General features: G+C 43.2%; 1 protein-coding gene and 1 pseudogene across 1 annotated transcript in view; one reads left to right on the top strand and one right to left on the bottom strand.

The window, feature by feature from the left end:
* Positions 1 to 22,402, top strand: part of Tjp2 (tight junction protein 2) — a gene marked incomplete in the record, with an annotated part of 118,886 nt that overhangs the window by 16,634 nt on the left and 79,850 nt on the right.
* LOC115069885 lies at positions 8,899 to 8,996 on the bottom strand (annotated as a pseudogene).

Genomic DNA, 22,402 nt, shown 5'->3' with positions numbered 1-22,402 from the left:
TGTATTGCCTGCATGTAAGTAAGTGCACCCATGTTGTGCAATGCCCATGGAGGTCAGAAGAGGCTGTTGGATCCCCTGGGACTGGAGTTACAGACAGTTGTTAGCTGCCATGTGGGTGCTGGGATTCGAACCTGGGTCTTCTGCCAGAACAACAAGTGTTCTTAACCACTGAGCCATCTCTCCAGCCCCTACTTTATTATATTTTAAATTTACAACTTAGTGGAGTCATTTCTCTCCTTCCACCTTTACATAGATTCTGGGGATCGAGCAGGTCCTCAGGTTTGCACAGAAAGTGCCTTTACCAAGCTGAACTATTTCACTGACTCTGTTCTTGTGCTTTTAATGAAAAGGAAGAAGTTTTAGAAATATTTAAGTGCTTTAGTCATCTTCACATTTGAACATTATACATTTAAATGCTGTACTCTTATAGTTTATATGTATATATCTGTAAAGAAATAAAATACCCTTCTTGAAACTCAGTGATTTACATATTTCTTTTTTTTGTCCTCCGCAAGTGTAGTCAGTGCTCTTAACCACTGAGCCATTTTTCCAGCCCTTTTTCCTAATTTTTTATTTAAAAATATTTTATTTATTATTTTTATTTTATGTGTATGAGTATACTGCCTGCATGTATGTAAGTATATCTGTGTCATGCAATGCCCACAGAGGTCAGAAGAGGGTGTCAGATCCCCTGGAACTGGAGTTTACAGACAGGCGGTTGTTAGCCACTGTGTGTACTGAGAACCAAACTGAGGTTCTCTGCAAGAGCAGCCAGGGCTTTTAACTGCTGAACCGGCTCTCCAGCCCCACACAAGTGTTTCATCTTTTACCTACTGACCATCTCGCTGGTTCCTATACTTAAAGAATAATGTATTCTAGCTTTTGATGTGCATCAAATCTTTTTTTTTTTTTTTTTTTTTTTTTTTTGAGATAGAGTCTCCCTGTAGCCACAGCTGCTCTGGAACTCACTATGTAGACCAGGCTGGCCTCAATCTTACAAAGATCTGCCTGCCCCTGCCTCCTGAATGCTGGGATTAAAGGCATATACCACCATGCCTGACTATATATTCCTTTTTTTTTTTTTTTTTTTTGGTTTTTTTGGAAAAGGGTCTCCCTGGGGCCCCGCCTCCCTGGAACCCACTTTGTAAACCAGGGTGGCCTTGAACTCACAGAGATCCGCCTGCTTTTGCCTCCCAAGTGCTGGGATTAAAGGCGTGCGCCACCACACCCAGCTTATATATTCTTTTTTTAAAAAAATAAAAATGCCAGAGCCTGGCATTGTAGCACATGCCTTTAATCCTAGCACTTGGGAGGCAAAGGAGGGCGAATCTCTGTGAGTTCAAGACCAGCCTGGTCTACATAGAGAGTTCCAGGACAGCTGGGGCTACAGGGAGACCCTGTCTCAAAAAGACTAAATAAATAAATAAATAAATAAACAAATCTTTAAAATGACTCAAGTGGTTAACTATTGGACCATTAAATAAATATTTATAATAAATCAATCAATAAAAGTGCACCTGCACTGTGCAATGCCTTTGGAGGTCATAGAGGGTGTCAGATCCCCTGAAACTGCAGTTACAGATGGTTGTCAGCCACCATGTGGGTGCTGGGAATTGAATCCGGTTCCTCTGCAAGAGCAGACAGTGAGTGCTCTTAACTGCTGAGCCATCTCTCCAACCCCAGCCTATATATTCTTACAGATGGATTATTCTTCATGAAAGGATAGTCAGCAATATTTGGAGGAGTTTAAAAATTATTTTTGGGCTGGAGAGATGGCTCAGCAGTTAAGAGCACTGTCTGCTCTTCCAGAGGACAAGCACCAATTTGTGGCTTACAACTATCCATAACTTTAGTTCCAGGGATCTAACACAACACTCTCTTTTGGCCTCCATGGGCATTGCACACATGTAGTGCACTTATATACATGCAGGCAAAACACTCATACACACAAAAATAAATATATTTTAAAAATTAAAAAAAAATTCAGTGCTGGGGTTTGAGCTCAGGGCCTCTCACATGCTAAGCACATATTCTACCGCTGAGCTACACCTCTCACCCTCTAACAACATTCATATGAAATATAACAGGTAGCAAAAGAGCTAGTGGACACCTAGGTGTCTAGGGTTGAATTTAGTATCATGAGTATCTATTCAGAGAACCTGGGAGGGGCATGCTTATCCAATTACAATTACTAAGAGTACTTGGCTCAGCTGGTGATATTTTATTATTGCTTTCTGGGATGAAGATTGAACCCAGCGCTTTGTGCATACTGGGCAGGTACTACTGAGCTGTGTTCCCAGCTGTAGGCATTTTTGTTTATTTATTTAGTTTTGTTAATTGTTTCTTTTAAGAAATGATCTCACTAACATTTGGGGTTTTGAGAGTCTGTGCAGCCCAGGCTGACCTGAAACTTGGAGACCTGCCTCAAACTACTGTTCCTCCTACTTCAGCATCTAGAGTACAGGAATTACAGGCATGCACCACCACACTAGCTGTGTTTTAGTGCTTCCTGATCTGTTGTATCTTTTGAGGAATTTAACAGTTACCATGTATACAAAAATAGTAATTGATATTCAAGTATATGTGTACATGCAAACATGTAAATAAATATAAACAGACTTTTTTTGTAGACCACATTTTACAACTAATTTCTTTTCTAAATTCCTAAATATTTTGGAGGGGCAGTGGTATAAGCATGTAATCTTAGCTGTTTGGGAAGCTGAGGTGGGGGAGGCTCACATGAGACCAGGATTTTTAGGCTATCCTGGGCAAATAAACCAGACTGTCTTAGAAGCAGAAACAAATGAACAAACAATAACAACAAAAACCCTGGTTTTGCTGGGCGTGGTGGTGCACAGCTTTAATCCCAGCACTCAGGAGGCCGGGGCAGGCAGATCTCTATGAATTTGAGGCCAGCCTGGTCTACATTGTGAGTTCCAGACCAGTCAGCGTTACATAATGAGACTGTCTCAAAAAACAAAACAAATGCATAAACAACTCCTCCCCAAACCAAACAAACAAACTTGCCTTCAAAATTGTAATCTGTTTGGTGACAAGAGAATTGTGACAATGTGCCTTTTGCCAAATTTACCAAACCTTTGTGATGATGAGGGTATAAGCTTAAAAGTGTCCATTTTCCCAGACCCTTGTCAGACCCACTCAGTCTCTGTGGAGGAGCCTGGGATGCTGAGCCTTGACCTCTGCTTGTGGCCTGAGCACACCCAGACTAGCCTGGAAGTCACCTAAAAGCTTGTTCAAGGCCAGCCTAGACTATCACTGCCTCCTTCCAACCCTGAGCTCCTCCCAAATAGCAGTGCAGGGCCTCCTCAAGCTCTTTTGAAAACTTATTTATGTAGTTATTGGTGTGTGTGTGTGTGTGTGTGTGTGTGAGAGAGAGAGAGAGAGAGAGAGAGAGAGAGAGAGAGAGAGTCAGTTCTCTCCTTCCACCACTTGGGTTCTGGGGATGAAACTCAGGTCTTCAGGTTTAGCACTTTTACTCATTGAGTCATCTTGCTAGCCCTCTTGACTCTTAATCCCTCCAGGCCAAAGGTGAATTCGAACTGTGCGGCTAATTCTTTTGTCACCGTTGAGGTCAGCTAAACCCATCATATCCAGAAATATTACCAGGTTCTTAATACCAGGGAGAGGATGCTGAGGTTTGGGACGTGTGCCATTGGCAGGTAGAGGAGAAGGCAGTAGAAAGGCACCATTATCTCTATGAGTCTACTTTGTACTTACAATAACATCTTTTCAACACAACAGTAACATCCACAGTAATGTATTGCCAGTAATAACAATAAAGTTCAAAAGAGGAAGATGTGGATAATCTGTTATCTTTGGCCAGGGCCTTCCTATTATGCCTCTCTAAACTGCTCTTCCCCTAGCCAGACCACCCAGGACTCCTGGCCCTTCACACCTGCCTGTTCCCTGAAAGGCTTATTTCATAGATTCCTCTACATCCTTGCTCTATCTCTAACTTCACTTTCTTTTCAGGGCATTGTTTCCTGGTGCCCACTTGAGGATGCTTCATAATTCTGGTGGAGTGAAGAATTTAGTCAGGAAGTCAGAGCATGATGGTGCCCACCTGTAACCTTGGGAGACTGAGGCAGAAAGATCATGAGTTCTAGGCTAGCCCAGGTTATATAGTAAGACCATGCTCCTCCAAACCAAAACAAGAAAAAAAAAATCGAATTAGGAGATGGCTTGACAGCATAGACAGAAAATCTCTGATGAAGATTATGGGGCTGGAATGAGCCTGGCAGGGTCTCAGGAGCCACTGCCACAAATAAAGCCTGGTGTGACCTCAGGCAGTGAGCATGGGAGGCTGCATGGGAGGTGAGCTTGGAGAAGTGGGGGTGCTCATGCAGGTCTTAATGGCTCTTTTAGCTCTGCCTGCTGCAGCAAAGTACCATAAACTGGGGGGTCGGGGGAGGTGCTCAAGTCACAGGCCTTTACTTCTCAATTCTGGAGGCTAGGCAGTCCAGGATCCAGGTGTTGGCAGATTCCGTTCTTGAAGACCCCCTTCTTTTGCTGGCTTATAGCTATTTCCCCTTTTAGTTTAGCCTTTGAGAGAGAGAGAGAGAGAGAGAGAGAGAGAGAGAGAGAGAGAATATGTCAATGGCCCATTTCAAGGGCCTCTTGTGTGCATGTGTAGTGTGTTGCATTGAGTGTATGTGTGTTGATGTGCACAGTGTGTGTTGTGTGTATGTGTGTTTAATAACTGCCTGTTCCCTGAACATGTATGCAGTTATGTACATGCAGGTATGTAGAGGCCTGTGGTTGATGTTGAGTGTTATCCTTGATTATCCTCCACTTTATTTATGAGGCATTTCTTGTTCAACCCAGATCTTTATGATTCAGTTAGTCTAGTTAGCCTGTCCTTCACCTCTATGCTGAGATTACAGGTGGGCCTCCACTCCTGCCTGGCTTTGATGTGGGCACTAGGGATCTGAACTCCCATCCTCAAGCTTGAGCACTTTATCTACCCAGCCATCTCCCCAGTCCCTGGGGTCCCATTCTTAAATCTAACAAGTTTAATTATCTTACAAGTATTGCATTGGGGATTAAGGCTTTAACATACAAAGCAGGGAGGAGACAGAGACTTGGAGCACTTAACAGAGACTTTAGCAGGAAATTTGGATTGATGACATTTCCAGTGATTAGTGGTCCCTTAAGAGTTTAAACACAAAAAGTGACAAGATGGAGTTACCTGATTAAAGATCACCTTGGCTGCTGGAGAACTGGATGGGATGGGAGGGGATGGTGAGGCTGGATCCAGAGAGACAGCTGGGAAGAGGCAAGTGTTGAGAAGAGAGACTTTCTGCAATAAAAACATAATCTAGAAAACAACAAATTTCATAATGTTTTTCGTATTTATTTTTTAAATTATTTTTGACATATTTTTTGAAATTCACCATTGTAAAACTTTTGGGGGGAAACCCCTTTCTTTACTTTTTGATGATCCTTTTGGGGATTAATACATCATGTTGAATAAGTATTTAGATTGCCTTTATGAATTTATTCTGTTCAAATTCAGTCGTTCTTGTGATGGGTCCCCTCCCCCCTCAGTGGTAGAGAATGAACCCAGGGCCTTGTACATGATCATATTCTACTGACATTTACCACTTTAAGTTCAAATACTGTAGTATAGTCTCATTTTTGTTAAAATTATTCTGCTTTCTGGGTTGTCATCCATGTAACCGTCTGTATGGGTTTATGTCTAGAATATTTGTCTAATTTCAGAGGACTTTAGATAATTTTTAAAATTGTCTCGGGCCAGCGAGATGGCTCAGTGGGTAAAGGTGCTTGCCATCAAGACTGATGACCTGACCCACATGGTAGAAGGAAAGAATTGACTCCTGCACGTTGTCCACTGACCTCCACACTCATGCCATGGAATGCTCGGGTGGCAGCACGCATGCGCACACACACACACACACACACACACACAGAAATGTAAAAAAAAGACAAAAAAATTTTTGTGCTTTTCTGAGCTGTCAAGTGCTTTTTAGTAAACATTTAATCATTTCTGCAAAATTCATTGGTGTAAAATTTAATTAAAAATGTAAATATTTGTGGTGGTTCGAATGAGAATGTCCCCCATAGGCTTCAAGTATTTGGACACTTGGCCCCCAGTTTTGACGTTGTTTAGGGAAGGTTCTGGAAACTTTAGGAAGTGTGGCCGTGCTGGAGGAAGCATATCTCTAGGGGCAGGCTTTGAGCGTTCTTAAGCCTTGCCAAATTTCCAGTTACACTCTGCTTCCTGTGCCTGCCTGAAGATGTAATTCCTTGGCTTTCTGCTCCAGCCACTTCTGCCACCGTGCTTCCCCCACCAGTGTGGACTCTAACCCTCTGAAACTGTAAGCCAAATACTCTCTTCTTCTATAAGTTCCATTGGTCACGGGGTTTTATCACAGCAACAAAAAAGTAACTAATACAGTATTCTATAGCAACCATCCTGCAGTTAAAAGCTCCAGAAGATCATTTGTGGGGAACTGGCTCTTTGAGACTCTGGAATGTCTGGACAGCTCTCTGCTTTTTCCACACATTGTGATCTAAGGAGAATCTAGAAGGCCGGCAGCTGCAAATCAGCTCCTAGTCAACTTGAGACATTGCTTCCAAGGGTGAACCAAGAATCTTTAATTGGTCAAAAGATGGAAGCAGGCCTGAGAACTTTCTAGTAGTTTATAATGTACATGTTAAGTTTATGTTTCTAAGTGCCATATGAGAGCCTGCAAATAAATAGCTGTTTCTAGTCTTTATAAGTCCATGACTGATGGAATTAAAGGAAGCTTTCCATACTGTGTAATATTGCTAGAATCATCATCATTTTTACTGACATGTTTATAATCATATTAGATGACGTAATGAATGAAAAATAAATTGATTTTAGCCAGGCGTGGTAGTGCACGCCTTTAATCCCAGCACTAGGAAGGCAGAGGCAGGCAGATCTCTGTGAGTTCAAGGCCAGCCTGGTCTACATAGTGAGTTCCAGGACAGCTGGGGCTACAGGGAGACCCTGCTTCAAAAAGACCAAAGAAAAAAAATTTTTTTAATTGATTTTGCCTAATAAATATATGAACACAAGAAATCCTAATATTGGAATCTTCACTGAGTTGTGTAGGTAGAGACATAGATACCATTTTTCATCAATTAAACAGAATATATTTTATTTTCAGACACTAGAAATATTCTTAAAAGTTGCAAGTTTTACTGGGTATGGTGGTACATACTTTTAATCCCGGTATTTGGGAGGCAGAGGCAGGCAAAAGCCAGCACGGTCTATATATAATGAGTTCCTGTTCAGCTGGGTTTACTTAGTGAGATCCTGCCTCAGAAAAATAAAATAAAATGAAAATGAAAATAAAGATAAATAAAATGTAAGGTTTGGGACTGGAGAGGTGGCTCAGCAGTTAAGAGTATCAGCTGCTCTTGCAGAGGACTGGGATTTGGTTCACAGCACCCATGTTGTACAGCTCACACCTGTGACTCCATCTTCCGGAGATTTGACACTTCTGGCCTCCTCAGGTGTGTACACACACACACACACACACACACACACACACACTCATACACGCACAAATAAAAATAAAATCTTAAAAGTTGCAAGAATTTTTGGCTCTAAAATTGTTGGTGATATCATGTAAAGTGAAATCCTACAGATGATGGCTTTTTTGTTTGTTTGTTTTGGTATTTTTGAGATAGGCTCTGCCTGTAGCTCCAGTTGTCCTGGAACTCACTAGGTAGACCAGACTGGCCTCAAACTCACAGAGATCTGCCTGCCCCCACCTCCTGAGTGCTGGGATTAAAGATGTGCACCACCACACCTGGCTCAGATCATATTTTCTACCAGCTGTGAAATCCTAGCAAACTACACCAATTAAAATATACCCAACAAGTATTATCCAGCTATACATCTTGTAATTTTTTTGTTGCAAACAGAACATTAGGAGCTATAATGCCATAGCTTTGGGAATTAGATAATCTCTGATCCTGTGGTTTTCTTTTGGTAATTATTATGAATTATGGTTTCCTTTTTTTTTAATTAAAAAAATTTTATTTGTGGGCAGGCTGGCGAGATGGCTTAGTGGTTAAGAACACTGGTTATTCTTGCAGGAGACCCAGGTTTGAATCCCAGCACCCACATGGCAGCTAACAACTGTCCGTAACTCCAGTCCCAGGGGATCTGACAGCCTCTTCTGACCTTCGAGGGCATTGCAGGACACAGGTGCTCTTACCTACATGCGGGCAATACATGCATACACATAAAATAAAAAATTTTTAAAAAGTTAAAAAAAATTATTTATTTGCTTATTTTTATGTGGGTGCTAGGAACAGAACCTGGGTCCTCTGCAAGAGCAGCCAATACTCTTAACAGATGAGTCATCGCTCCAGCCCTGGATTATAGTTTCTAAGTTAACTTATTTTTTCATTATTCATGTCTTTTTTTTTTTTTTTTTTTTTTTGAGACAGGGTCTCACTACAAAAGCCTTGGCTAGTCTGGAATTCTCTCTGTAGACCAGGCTGGCCTTGACCTCACAGAGATCCATCTGTTTCTGCCTCTTGAGTGCTGGCATTAAAGGAATACACTATTATGTGTGGTCTGTTGATGACTTTTTTTTTTTTTTTTTTTGGTCTTTTTGAGACAGGGTCTCCCTATAGTCCCAGCTAGCCTAGAACTCTGTATGTAGACCAGGATGGCCTTGAACTCACAGAGATCCACCTGCCTCTGCCTCCCAAGTGCTGGGACTAAAAGCGTGCGCCACCACACCCGGCTTCGGCTTCGATGAGTATTTTTTAATTTTTATTTTTATTGACTTTTCAGTTAGTATATGAAATAATGGGTCTCACCTGGATGTTTTCATATGCATATATCATTGTAGCTCGCTCATATTTGCAAAAAATATCGAATACTTCATGAATTTGTGTTTCATCTTTGTGCAGGAGCTGTGCTAATCTCTCTTGATTCTAATTTTAGTAAGTGCTGCCAAAACAGCACATGGTCATTGATTTGAACGAGGCCCATCACTTAGGGCTTGGGCATGTAGTTCAGCTGTCAGCTGTATGTTTGGTAGGTAAGTGCTCATGAGGCCCTGGATTCTGTCTCCAGCACTGAAAAGAAAAAAACAAACAAACAAAAAACTATTATTAATCTATCAAGGTGGGAGTTAGGCATCAATGCATGGTAATAGAATTTCCATTTTCAAGTAAATAGAGCTTTGGGAATGGAGGATTTGGGAAGCAAAGTAGTCAGTCCCCAGACCCCACTCCCCCCCAAAGGAAAAAAATAAACCAAAGTAGAATAGGAAAGGATTAATATGTGACAGTTAAAAGTGCAGGCAGGAGGGGGAGCAGAACCTGAGATGCCTCCCATGTGGCTTTCCGGGTAGGATGGTGCTGTGGAAGGGTCTTGCAAGGTGGTTATCAAAAACTGATGTTTGGAGTGAGGGGGTATAGGGGTTTGGGAGCAGATGATGTCACCAGGAAGGTAAGGGAAGCCTTTTCTTTCTGAACCATGTTAGGTCTCCCATAGGGGCTTTAGCTACTGCCTGAGTGTTTCTTTTGACTTGCCATCATTGGTTTACATATCTTTCTCTCATCATACTGTGAGCAAGTCCCTATTAAGTGTGTCTTTATCTCTGTACCTGTCCCAGGGGACATGGTAGGCATTTAAGAAATGTTTGCTGAAGGGGTGTGTCTGTGTGGTTTCAGTCCTGCCTTGTAGTGTGCATCATACCTAACTCAGCCTATACACTTTCACTGCCAGTTTGCAAATATATATACACCGACACATATGTATATAAATTTTCTGTGTGTGTCTCTGCATATAGATTCCAAATCTTAATTTTTTTTTCAGTGCTGACCTAGCTGCTCACACATGCTAGGCAAACACTTGACTACTAAGGCATATCCTTAGTCTTTTGTTGGTTTGTTTTTTCTCTTCCTCCCTTGCTTATTCTTCCTCCTCTTCCCTTTGTCTCTTCCTCTTCTTTCTTCATTTTTGGTCAGGTTGTCCTGGAACTGGCAGTGTAGCCCAGGCTGGCCTTGAACTCAGATTCTCCTACTTCAGCCTTTCAAATGCTAGGTGGCTATCACCATGCTCTGGCTTCCTGCTTAGATTCTTTTTTCTGTCTGTGATTTTATATATATATGTCTTTTTGAGACAGGGTCTGTTTTCCCAGCTGGCCTTGATCTCACACAAAGTGCTTCAGGATTAAAGGTGTTCATTGCCACATCTGGCTGGTGATCAGAAGCATCTAGTTCTTTACACTTATTTGAGTTCTTTTTTTTTTTTTTTTTTTTTTTTTTTTTTTTAAAAGGGGTTCCCCGTCTCCCCCCTTGAGACAGGGTCTCCCTGTAGCCCCAGTTGGCCTGGAACTCTATGTAGACTATACTGCTCTCGAACTCACAGAGATCCACCTGCCTCTCCCTCCTACCACCCCTAGTCATTTGAGTTCTTCAAACTTATTTCAAAAACTTTATACATTGTAATTCACACTGGGAAATCTTAAAAAAAAAAAAAGATCTATTGTGAAACATTAACTGATTGTAAAAGAAAAAATGTATTCATAATCCTGTCATCAAAACATTTTTCCTATATACTATCCAATTCTTTTACATATTTTCATGCTTTTATTATTGTTATCACAGGTTAGATAAAACATGTTCATTTTCTTTTTATTATTATTTTATGTGTATGTGTGTATTGCCTGCATTTATGTAATTGCACCCTTATCGTTCAATGACCTTGGAGGACAGAAGAGGCTGTTGAATACCCTGGAACTGGAATTACAGACAGTTGTTTGCCGCCATGTGGGTGCTGGGATTCAAACTCGGGTTTTCTGCAAGAACAGAAGACAGATTTTTTATTTTTTTGGTCTTTTTGAGACAGGGCCTCCCTGTAGTCCCAGCTGGCCTGGAACTCACTATGTAGACCAGGCTGGCCTTGAACTCACAGAGATCCACCATGCCTCTACAGGCATGAGACGCCACGCCCAGCCAAGAACAGCTATTGTTCTTAATGGCCAAGCCATCTCTCCAGCCCCCAAACATGTTCATTTTCACTGACAATTACATTATCATTCTTCTTGCTGTATTAATTTTTTTCTTTTTATAAAATATTTTTATTAAGGTTTTGTACATTTCATACAATTCTTAATCAAATTAAGACCTCCCCTCCTCCATTCATGCCCCCTGCTATATTAATTTCTTATATTGTAGTTGACTTGTGTGTCTATCTGTCTGTCTGTCTCTCTGTACTGGGGATTGAACTCTGGGCCTGATACGTGCTAGGCAAGCAGCCTACCACTGAATTGTATCCTCAGTCCTCTTCTTATTTTTCATTTTGAGATGGGGTCTCACTCACTTGCCCAAGCTGGTTTTGAATTGACTCTATAGCAGACCTTGAACTTGATCAACCTCCCTCCCAATAGCTGAGACTACAGGCCTGACTTGTGTGTATATGTTTTGTTTTAGATTCATTTGAAACAGGTTCTTCCTATGAAGCCCAGGCTGCCCTTGAACTCGTTATATATCTGAGGGATAACTTTGAACTATTAATTCTCCTGTCCCTACCTCCCAAGTGTGCTACTATGCTGTTTGTGTGGGGACTGAATGCAAGACTTAGTGTATGTTAGGCAAGTACTCTACCAACTGAGCCACATCCCCAGTCCAAATCAGTTCTTTTTTGACTTCCTCCCAGTTCCAGGTATTGGCTGTACTCCCCTTTGTAAAACTAAATCCTATGACTTTTTGGTTTGTCTTCTCCAGAAGACTTCCTCTACCTTGGAGGCAGTGCCTCTTTGATCTCTGTTCTGGAGAGTTAATAATACCCCTGGATATTGACATTCCAACGGACAGGCCCTATCTTCTGTCTTCTCGTGCCCCTGTACATCAGTTGTCTAAATAGCCTCATTCCCTTTTATGACATCAACTTTTACTATACTTTAATGGTTCTCAGATCTCTAGCCCAGTACTCAGTTACTACTTCATATAGTAGACACTTGATAAATATTTCTTAAATTACTGAACATCTCCACCTGGATGACCCATAGCCCTTGAGTATTGTAACTAAATTCATTGTCCTTCCTCAGGCCCCACCCAAGATATGCTCCCAGTCCTGCATTCTCTATTTTGGTCAAAGCACTATCATCTCTTAAGTAAGCCATGAACCGAACCTGAGAGTCATGCTAGGCTCACTTCCCTGTGGTCTCCCACATCGGGTCAGTCATCCAGCCTACTAGTAGATCCACTTCCTCAGTTTCTCTTAAATCTGACTTCCTCTTGTCTAAGGCCTCCTAACTTAAGAGTCATGTCACATACTGTTTGCATTCCCACAGAGAGATAGTTTATACTGATTAAATTCTTACCATAGTTCCCCAGGCCCCAACTGCCAAAACTCATCATCCCCAAAGGCAACAGATTTATAAAAAATGGCAATTTGATCCCACTCCTTTAAAGCCAAACTGTTCCCGTTGGCCTGGCCACTTCACATCAAACAGGTATGTACCCCATTTCTCCATGTAATCTTTTCACCTAGATGATCTTTTTCCTTAGTTTGTCTCACAATCTTCTTTCTCTTTTAGCAAACTCTCTGGGAAGCTTTCCCTAACCCTCATCCTCATGTCAGTAAGGAGAACCTCCAGACCAGCCTGAACTTACTGGGGAGCCTCAGTACTTCCATTTCCCCCTTGATTGCTGTCTACTGTAATGGACTCCTGGAGGCAGGAAGAAAGTGTGGGGAAATGGGGCTGAGGTTGACAGATGTGCTTAGTACTTGTGGGGCACTTCTTTGGAGCCAGTGTGTGGGTGCACACTTTTTCTGTGAGTTCAAGGCTAGTCTGGCCCATGTAGTGAGTTCCAGGCTATCCAGGGTTACATAGTGAGACCCTGTCTCAAAAAAAAAAAAACTAAACAAAAAGGGGAAAAAAAAAACTGAATGAACAATTTCCAGGAATGATTTTGAAGTGTGTAATCCCATACTTTATTACTATGAACTAATAAATTACTCCTCTGAAGAGTTGTATTGATTTAGGGATAAACATAGTGGTGCATGCCTGCACTCTGGAGGCCAAGGTAGGCAAATCTCGAGGTTGTAGGCAGCCTGGACTACATCTACACAGCAAGAGCACACACAGAGTCTCTGACACATGAGCATTATATTGATTTATACTGCCATTAGCAAAGCCAGCACATCAGTTAAATCAAGTTTTTCAATAGTTTATAGAATGCTTACTGTCAGGTATTGTGTCAGAAGAATGGTATTATAACATATCAATCTGTCAGCATTCCTTTTCATTTTAGTTAATTTAAAGTGAAATGTAGGGGGCTAGAGAGTCGGCTCATGTCTTAAGAGCACTGGCTGCTCTTGCAGAACACCCAAGTTCCAGTGCCCACAAGGCAGCTGACAATGGTCTGTAACTCCAGTTCCAGAGGATCCCACACCCTCTTCTGCCCTCCGGGGGTACTGCACAGGGTGGGTGCATTTACATACATGCAGGCATAACACTCATACACATAAAATAAAAATAAATAAATAAAAATTAAAGTGAAATGTAAATACCTGCAGGTGGCAAGGGCTCATCTTACTGGACAGCTACACTCTAGGAAAGAAAGGCAAATGAATTGCTACATTCTGGGCCCTTCCTTTGTTGATGATGGTAATAAGCTCACCTAAATAAGGTGTGACCAATTCACAAGTGGAATCATCACTGTAAGTCAGCACCACCTAATTTGAGGAACCCTTTTTAAATAGATGGCTTGGATCAGGAGAGTGACACCTCACCTCAAGAAGACAAGCCAGTGTCTCAGTCTGGAGACTGGAGGTGAAGTGGGAATGTTACTCATAGTCCTTTTACTCAGAGGCATGGACTTCTTACTCCAAAGGAGGTCAACAGTGTAACACTTTGAGAGAGGCATCTGCTGGACTTGTTTTTCCACATAAACTGCCAAACTTGTCCTGATTAGGCAGGAAGTGAAGCAACCTTTTCAGAGTCAGCCCTGCATAGGCATCTGGATCTCCTCTGTGGCCCTCCAACCTTTTCACCTTTTATCTTTCCAGTTGCGGGTTTAGGCGGAAGTTTGCTCTCTAAGAGAGGAGCAGAGGTTGGGCCACGCTTTTCTTACATGGTTCAGCCCTCAAACCCAAATGCCATGTTTAATCAGTGTACCATTCTTGACTCTGAATATTTGTGTCCCCAAAGGCAATTTTATTCAAATCGCACAATTCTTTGGGGACTCTGAAATACGCAGTTGGATCAGACGAATCCTGTCAGATAAGCCTTATCTTATATTAGCTGGAGACTGAGAGGAATTTCAGTCTCTTTATTGGAGTTATTGACAATATGCCTGGCTGGCACTGTCCAGAAAAATCCTGTTTTAGTATTTAATCCGAACAACCTTGGAATCTACTTGAGCGGTAGAGTTGAGAAATTTTGGTACTGTGCATGTGTGTTGGCGGGCCCCGCAAGTCTCTTCAGATGGAAAACTTGGTTTTCCCCCAACTGTCCTCTTTGGAAGAGAAGTCAGGTTCTGTCAGTGGGGAGCCCTGCGGGGACCCGCGAACGCTGGCCAGTGGCGCAGCGCTTCCTGGCCGCGCGCTCTGGGCGGACCTGTAGCTCCTGGCGCGCAGCGGAGCGAACCATCCGATGGGACAGGCGGGGGTGCGGGCGGCCCCGCGGCGCGGGGTGGTAGCGGCCCACTGGAGACTTTCCCCCGCCGGCCGGCAGGGGCGCAGTGACCGCGCGCGGGGCCGGCCGGGCGCCGCGGGAGGAGGGACAAAGGGGACGCTCCCGGTGGTGGCGCTCCGGCTGCCGCAGGTCGAAGTGCTGAGCCGCGGCGAGAACAAGAACAACGCGCGGGACCCGCTGCGAGATGCCGGTGCGCGGAGACCGCGGCTTCCCGCCGCGGAGGGAGCTGTCCGGCTGGCTGCGCGTGAGTGTCCGCGACGGAGGGAGCGTGGGAAGCGCGGGTGGGCTCCGCGCCGAGTTCCCGGGCGGGTCCCGGCGGAGCCTGCACCTCGTGGCGGTGAGGGCTCGTGGCCTCTTGGAAGTCTCTTGGCTTTGAGAAGAAGACGCAGAGTGGAGCCCAGCATCCTAGTGCCCACTTCTGTGGCTTCCGGTGCCCGGGTCTTCTGTGTGTGCCAGGTTTTCCAGCCTCTGTACTTATGCAAAGTTTGTAACCGTGTACGTGACAGAAACCGAGGACTCCTTGGAGACCCAAATCCTCATCTTTTCATTCATCTGCCTCTGCGGTGGAGTTATTTTTCAGCCGGGAAAGGAGATGGGATTTTGGAAGAAGCCCCAGAAAGGAGTGATGGATGTTTTGTACTCTGGTAGTATCTAGTACTGTCTTACCTGTCACCCTTTTATTTTTCGCTTTGACACAGTAGTTTATAGTCAGGCATTTCGACTGCACTTTTCACATTTTTGAAACGTGGAGGAACTTGGGAGGGAACCCGCCAAAGCTTAGTAATGGAATACAGCCTCCCACCTCTATTAGCTTCGTTTCGCAGGCAGAGCTGCTTCCCTGGCAGCTGTCTGGCCTGAGCAATAATGGTTGTGGTTTTCCCTGAAATTCCCTGCGGAGAGTCATCCCCTCCTGGAAACTGCCCTGTTCAGCCTACTCTTGCCTCTGGCAGGGATCCCAGCGGAGGGAAAGACGTCCCTTTCTTCTGCTTTCTAGGTGGTCTTTGTGTTGGGTGTGCCCAAAACCCCTCAGGGAAAACAGGTCCACACGCCCACCTCACTCACCTGGGAAGGAGGTAGTTTTATCTGAGAAATTAGTAGTAATTGCATTTGTGGCGAAGTACCATTTAATCTCCTGCTTAGGAGAATGCCTAGCTAATTCAATACATTAAAAAAATAACTCCAGTGTAGGAAATACAAAGATAAGTAAAAGGTGTCTTGTCTTTCCCCCAGTTTTGTCAGGAAGGCATACAGTGAGTGCTTCCGGGAGTGCTGTCCTCTGCTGGGAGAAGGGGGGGGGGGCGCTTTTGAGTTGTTTCTTGAGATTTTTTTTCTTTTAATAAGAGCTACTACCAAAGATTGATAAAGGAGGAGAGGATTTTCCCTTTGAAATTCTGCTGTGTCTCTGTGGGTGTGGGTGTGTGGTGTTTTGAGGATTGAGCCCAGTGCCTCAAGTATTTTGTTTGAGGCTGGGTCTCCCTGTAGCCCAGCTGGCTTGGAACTCACTATGTAGACCAGGCTGGCCTTGTTCTCACAGAGATCCACCTGCCTCTGCCTCCCGATTGCTGGGATTAAAGGTGGGTGACACCAAGCCTGGCCTCAAGCCTATTTGGCTATTTGAGGGCTATATCCCAGATGCAGCTTTTCAGTGTCACTTGATGAATGCCTGCCTAGTGAGTCACTGAGGGGGATACAAAGTTGAGTAATACTTGATTTTGCTCTCAGGAGTTTCATGGACCCCAACAGGTTAGACTGCTTTAGGCTCTGATCTTGCTGTTTGTTGGGATTTCTGTGGCTGAAGGAGGGAATGTGTAATGTAGATGCACACTCTGCTATTCAGAAATACAGAATGGTAGAATTGTCCTCTCTGTACTCCTTCAGGTGATTCTTGCTGGGAAAGAAGGACTTGGGGACCTCCTGATGTAAGCTACTGTAGAGAATGGGCAAGGAATGCTTCCATTTCACAGGGCCCACTGAATGTGATAACACAGAGTACACTGACATAGTGTAGTCATAGGCCCCCAAATGGGATTTAAGTGCAGGATTTTGAGGTGCCTGGAGGTGTAGCAGGTGTAGCAGGTGTTGAAGGTGCCAGATAGTTAGTTGCCAAGGAAAAAACTGAAACGGTAGGGGTTGTACAACTCTCTTTGGAAGACCTTGAATGTCAGTAACAGGAAGTTTGGGAGGGGGCATCACAGAAACTCCCAATGTCCTAATGGTTTGACATTTCCCAACAAACCAGTGATCTGCTTTCCCAGTAAACATTCCACCCCACTCCTTATACAGTAACTATTGCTATTTTTAAAACATGCATAGGTATAAGACCAAATGAATCTTTGTGTCACCGTCTGGGGAATTTTATTTGCATGACTTCTGCCTATATTTAATTATCTCTTGATCTGGCTCCTTGCACATTGACAGAAGGTCACAGTCAACCAGTTATATCCTGTGTGAATGTGAGACCTTTCTGAATGCATCTGAGAGCATGGGAGATCATAAAATCCCCACCATTAATTGGAGTTTCACAGATTTTTCTCCCTCAGAAGGCTGTCTTTTAAAGAAGCAGGTTCTCGAAACTAGGTAGGGTCACTTTAGGCCACAGTAACCCTTTGTACAATAATAGTTGTAAAAGTCTCGCCTATTTGGCTGGGGAGTGGCATGAGGTGTGGGCTCCATGGGGGCAGCTGCAGAGTCAGGGAGGACTAATAACCACTCAGCTTTGAGCATACCTTCTCCCAAGAATATTAGCCATTAGGGAATAATTTGCCTAATCCCTAAAACAAATCCCATTAAGCAACGTGGCCTGCATTGAAGGCTCACTCCCAATGAAATGTCTCATTGATTACACCCTAAGTAACGGTCAGGGATGCAAAAATTGCTAGCTAGGGTGACCTTGGACTAGCAGTTTTGATGTGGAGTGTCGAAGGTGATTTTCATCTTTATAATCCAGGCATGATTACCCCAGACTTGGTAGAGAATTATCATCCTAGCTGGTCTACTGAGAGTCAAGGCTAGAAAGAAATTCAGCGGCTCAGTTTAATACCAATTTGGTGAATAAAGCACATCAAAGTTCACATGAGCCATCTAGCAATGCCCATTTAACCCTCAGTGGAAATTGTTTTTTTTTTTTACTTTTTTTTTTTTTTTTATAATTAGAAGAAGCATTTCATTACAGCAGCATTAACCTATTCAATAACATTTTTCTGAGCTAGGGTACATCTCTTTCAAAATTGGCTGTACATTTTTAGGTTTACAGATGAATTATTATGCTTATACAATCTTACTCATTATAAACTCAATAAGACATAAAATTAAATGAGGTTTTAACATTTAAAAAAGATCTCCACTTCGTTGTTAAAATATAGTTTCATACAGAAAAATTCATTTTAAGGCAATTGACATTGAGACGTTTTCACATGCATTTCTAATCTCTATATATATGACTATTACTGGTCACAGTCGCTTACTTTCTGAGTTCCTTGGCATCTGAGCATGAATATAAACTTGTCAGATAGACAGCCTTCCTCTCCCACTAGAGCCTCCATACTCTGCCATCCCTGCCACTGTCCACTGTGCTGTCAGCACCCCCATCCATTCCCCCCTATCTGCCTTTCTGGTAAATTTTTTTTCTTTTTTGAGACAGGGTTTCCCTGTAGCCCCAGCTCGTCACTAAGTAGATCAGGCTGGCCTTGATCTCAGAGATCCACCTGATTTCGTAGATCCACCTGCATCTGTCTCCCAAGCACTGGGATTAAAGGTGTGTGCCACCACACCCAGCCCTCACTGGAAAATTTGTAATGACTGTTTTGGTTTTTTTTTTAAAGCAGAAGTTCATACAGATATGACATTTATGAAGGTCTCATTAAACTTTAAAAAGTACTATGTAAACCAGTGGAAAAAGTTTCTCAGACACAGAATCCCAATGTCCAGTATTGTAACGACTAGTGCCAATTTGGGATGGTATCCAGAAAAGCAGTCAGTTAAACTTGCCTTGCTTGTGTGGATAGCAGATTGTGAGTTAGAAAGCTTCTTTTCCTATTTTACCACTTTATTGGTGCTTCTTAGAATCTAGCAACTGACTGCCAGAGCTCTGGGTCCTCTGCATGAGCAACAAGTTCTCTCAACCACCCAGCCAGGCTCAGTCACTGTAGTAATGATGTAGTCATGATGCTTGCATATGCTGGATGAGCACTCTACCACTGAGCATCCCCAGCCCTCTGTTCTGTTTTTTGGTTTTTTGTCTTTGAGACAGGGTTTTCCTATAGTCCCAACTGGCCTGGAACTTGCTATGTAGACCAGGCTGGCCTTGATCTCACAGAGATCGCTCTGCCTCTACCTCCTGAGTGCCGGGAGCAGGCTCACTTTTTATTTAGAGTAATGGAGGTAGGAAGAATGGCTTTACTCTAGCTTTCTCTGAGCTTAAGAAACATTTATCCCTGAGAGGCACAGGACATAGGCTTAAATCCACAATCATCTATAGATGATAGACGATATACCTGAGAGTAGTGTGGGGTGGGGGCAGAGCTCTAGAGCAATGGATAGGGGATGCAGATGATGGATGAAGCCACTGGAAAGGAAGGGACAGATGGAGAGAATAGTCATATATAGCTTGGGAACCTTGCTAAGACAACCTTCTGTTTAGATCACAGCTCAGGCTCATGTGGGTTCTACTAAGCAATATATATATATTTTGTGTGTGTGTCTTTTTGAAGCAGGGTCTCCCTGTAGCCTGAGCTGTCCTGGAACTCACTATGTAGAGCAGGCTGGTCTTGAACTCACAGAGATCTGCTTGCCTCTGCCTCCCAAGTGCTGGAACTACAGGCATGCGCCACCACGACTGGCTCCAACATTTTTTTAAAAATGACTGATGTCCGTTGCCTTGGCCCTTGTCATCATATAAGATAGCTTATCCATGAGCTTAGAAAAAACACCAAGGACTGTGAGACTCCTATATACCTGGGCATTTAATTCAGATTTTCCCCCAATTGTCTATATATAAACTTGTAGGCAACACAGAAAGGGACATATTTTATTTTTCAGTTCTTTGCATGGATGTCTTGTGTGAGGAATAAAAGAACGAAGCCAGTCATCAAACCCAGTTAATTCAAGGTTAGCTTGCTCTGAATGAGGCAAAAATAAGTGAGTAACCTATGGGGACAACTAGGAAGAGGGGAAGGCCAAAATTGTGAGGGTTACCATTGAGATCTGAGATTTGAGCAGAGTTGTTTAAAATAGTGTGACCTTTAGCTCTGGAGAGCTCTGTGCATACCTTCTCCACACCTCCAGGAATGTCAGCCAGAATGGTCCTAGGAAGCCAGTGACACTACACACCATGGACTTTGTCTTTAGCATTCAGACCTCTCTTTTCTGCTGCTCATCTCTTATCTGTATTTGCCTATCTTGTGTTTGTGAGGCTCTTTTAATATCTGACCCAATTCTCTTCTCTACTTAGATGTCAGATTGCCAGATGTCATTCATTCTCATATGACTTTTTTTTTTTGGAGACAGGGTCTCCCTGTAGCCCCAGCTGAGCTGGCCTAGAACTTGCCTTGTGGACCAGGCTGGCCTTGATCTCACAGAGATCCGTCTCCCTCTGCCTCCTGAGCACTAGGCTCAAAGGCCACTGTGCCCAGCAGTCTTGTGTGACATTTTTGATGTAATGGAGCTACAGGAAGGAAATACTTTGGCCCTGTTGGGTGGGGTGCATCACTGCTTTCAAGTGAATTCTACATACTATCCACAAGAATACCCATTTCCAAGCAGCTTCACATATAATGCATTTAACTTTTTGAAGTCTTTAAAGTGTATGGATTAGTATTACAGTGCTGGGTATGGAAACTATTTTAATTTTCTCAGTGGAGCTTGTATTGAGATGTAAAAAGACGCTTTAACCAGGATGTTGTGGGACCTAGAAATTTTGAGGTAGAGGACCTCTCCCTGCTTTGACTAAGAAGAACAACTGAGATTCATGGAAGGTGAATAAAAAAAGAAGAGGAAACACTGAATCACAAATTTCTCTCTCTGCCTGCTAGGCCCTCTGTGAGACATGCTTGGCCTTTGAGGACTTCACTTCAGCCTGGGCTTTTGAGTGTACCTGTCAGATGGTTAAAGTAAAATCAGGCCTTTAACCTTCAAAAGTAATGCAGCATTCCTCCAGGCTTGTATCATTCTGTAGCAAGATACATTTTGTAATAATACCTGTTTGAACTTTAGACAGTTAGCCTAACTAGACTGCCTGGGTATGGCTTCTGCTTATGTTTTTTTCCTCCTATACTGAATTATAGTGGTAGCGAAAACACAATCTTGACATATCCTCTGTGAGTAAATACCTCACCCTGTTTGTTGTTTTGAAGGGCTGGGGATGGAACCCAGGGCCTGGAATATGCACTGAGATATACTCTCAGCCCCTGTGAATAACATATTTGTGGTTTCAGATGCTGGACTGACTCCTGAATACCATTACTTATAGCTAAGACTTTGTGTCACCTCTTTGATTATAGATATTTACCAAAATTTGCCTGTATGTGTATATGAACACAGACTTAGAGTTAATTGACTGATTGTTATTTCTATTATACACTTTTGTCAGTGATATAAAATATATGCATTTTACTCATAGAGGGGGTAACATCTGTGGAAACTATAATTGTAGTGTGCTTTATCCCATGGACACCCTATGTAAGTAAGGGACTGACTATGCAGGTTAGTGACAAGTCAGAGATGTTTTGGAGGGTATGTGTATAATCCCTTCTGGGAGAGAATTCCTGGGTTAGTCATCTTTTTTTTTTTCCTCTTTATTTATTTGTATTTGTGTGCATGTACATATGTGTACCACATGCATGCCTGGTGCCTGAGGAGGCTGGAAGAGGGTATTGAATCCCCAGGAACTGGAGTTACAAACAGTTGTGAGCTACCACCTTACGGAACTGAACCCAGGTCCTCTGCCAGAGCAGCAAATGCTCTTAACCTCTGAGCCATCCCTCCAACCAGGGTTCCCTTTTGTAGTGATGGTTATTAGACTGTACTGGAAGGCAATGCTTAAAATCCAACTACATTTTTGCTATTATAGTAAAGGGGAGGTTTTGATAGAGTCTAGGATACTTTGGTCCCTTACGATGAAGGTGAGCAGAGAAATAATGCTTTCCTGCAGCAGTAGGCCCAGGTGAGTCCTTTCGGGGCCTTTGTACTCAGGAGGAAGGAAAATGATTTGTCTAAACTATCTCAAGTTGTTTTAATGTTCCACATGTAGCAGTTTGTTTTCCTTCCCAAGAGCCCTTCTTGTAAGAGTCTTAGAGGAAGTGTTGATGCTCTAGGTTGAGTTTCATTTTGCCTTAGAAGGATTTCTGCTGCACCTGAGAACCTGGGTGGGTGGAGTTTCACCCTGGGGACAGGTGGAGTCATGCTTGTATCCTTAGAAGCCACCCACCACTGAGGCCTTGTAAGCCAGTTCCTAAAGTATCCAGCCTACTCCAATGAGGTTATTTGAGTTAATTAGCAAAACTAAACAGTTCTGATTTTGAAAAAAGAATGAATCATATGGCAGGAACTTCCTGGTGAGCTCAGGTTCAGGAGCCTGCTTCCTCCTTGGATTGGTTCTTGTGCATCTGCCTGTGTTTACTCTAGCCCTTATCACCTCTGCCACATACCAGTCACTTCCCATCAGCTGTGAGTCCTGCCCAGGGTGAGTCATAGTGGGAAGCCCACAGGCTTCCTGGACA

The sequence above is a fragment of the Nannospalax galili genome, unplaced genomic scaffold, assembly GCF_000622305.1.
Source record: "Nannospalax galili isolate Female #2095 unplaced genomic scaffold, S.galili_v1.0 scaffold1070, whole genome shotgun sequence".
In the NCBI taxonomy this organism is placed as follows: domain Eukaryota; kingdom Metazoa; phylum Chordata; class Mammalia; order Rodentia; family Spalacidae; genus Nannospalax; species Nannospalax galili.
Note: the sequence above shows the minus strand (reverse complement) of the source record. Positions and strands in the feature narration are given on the sequence as shown.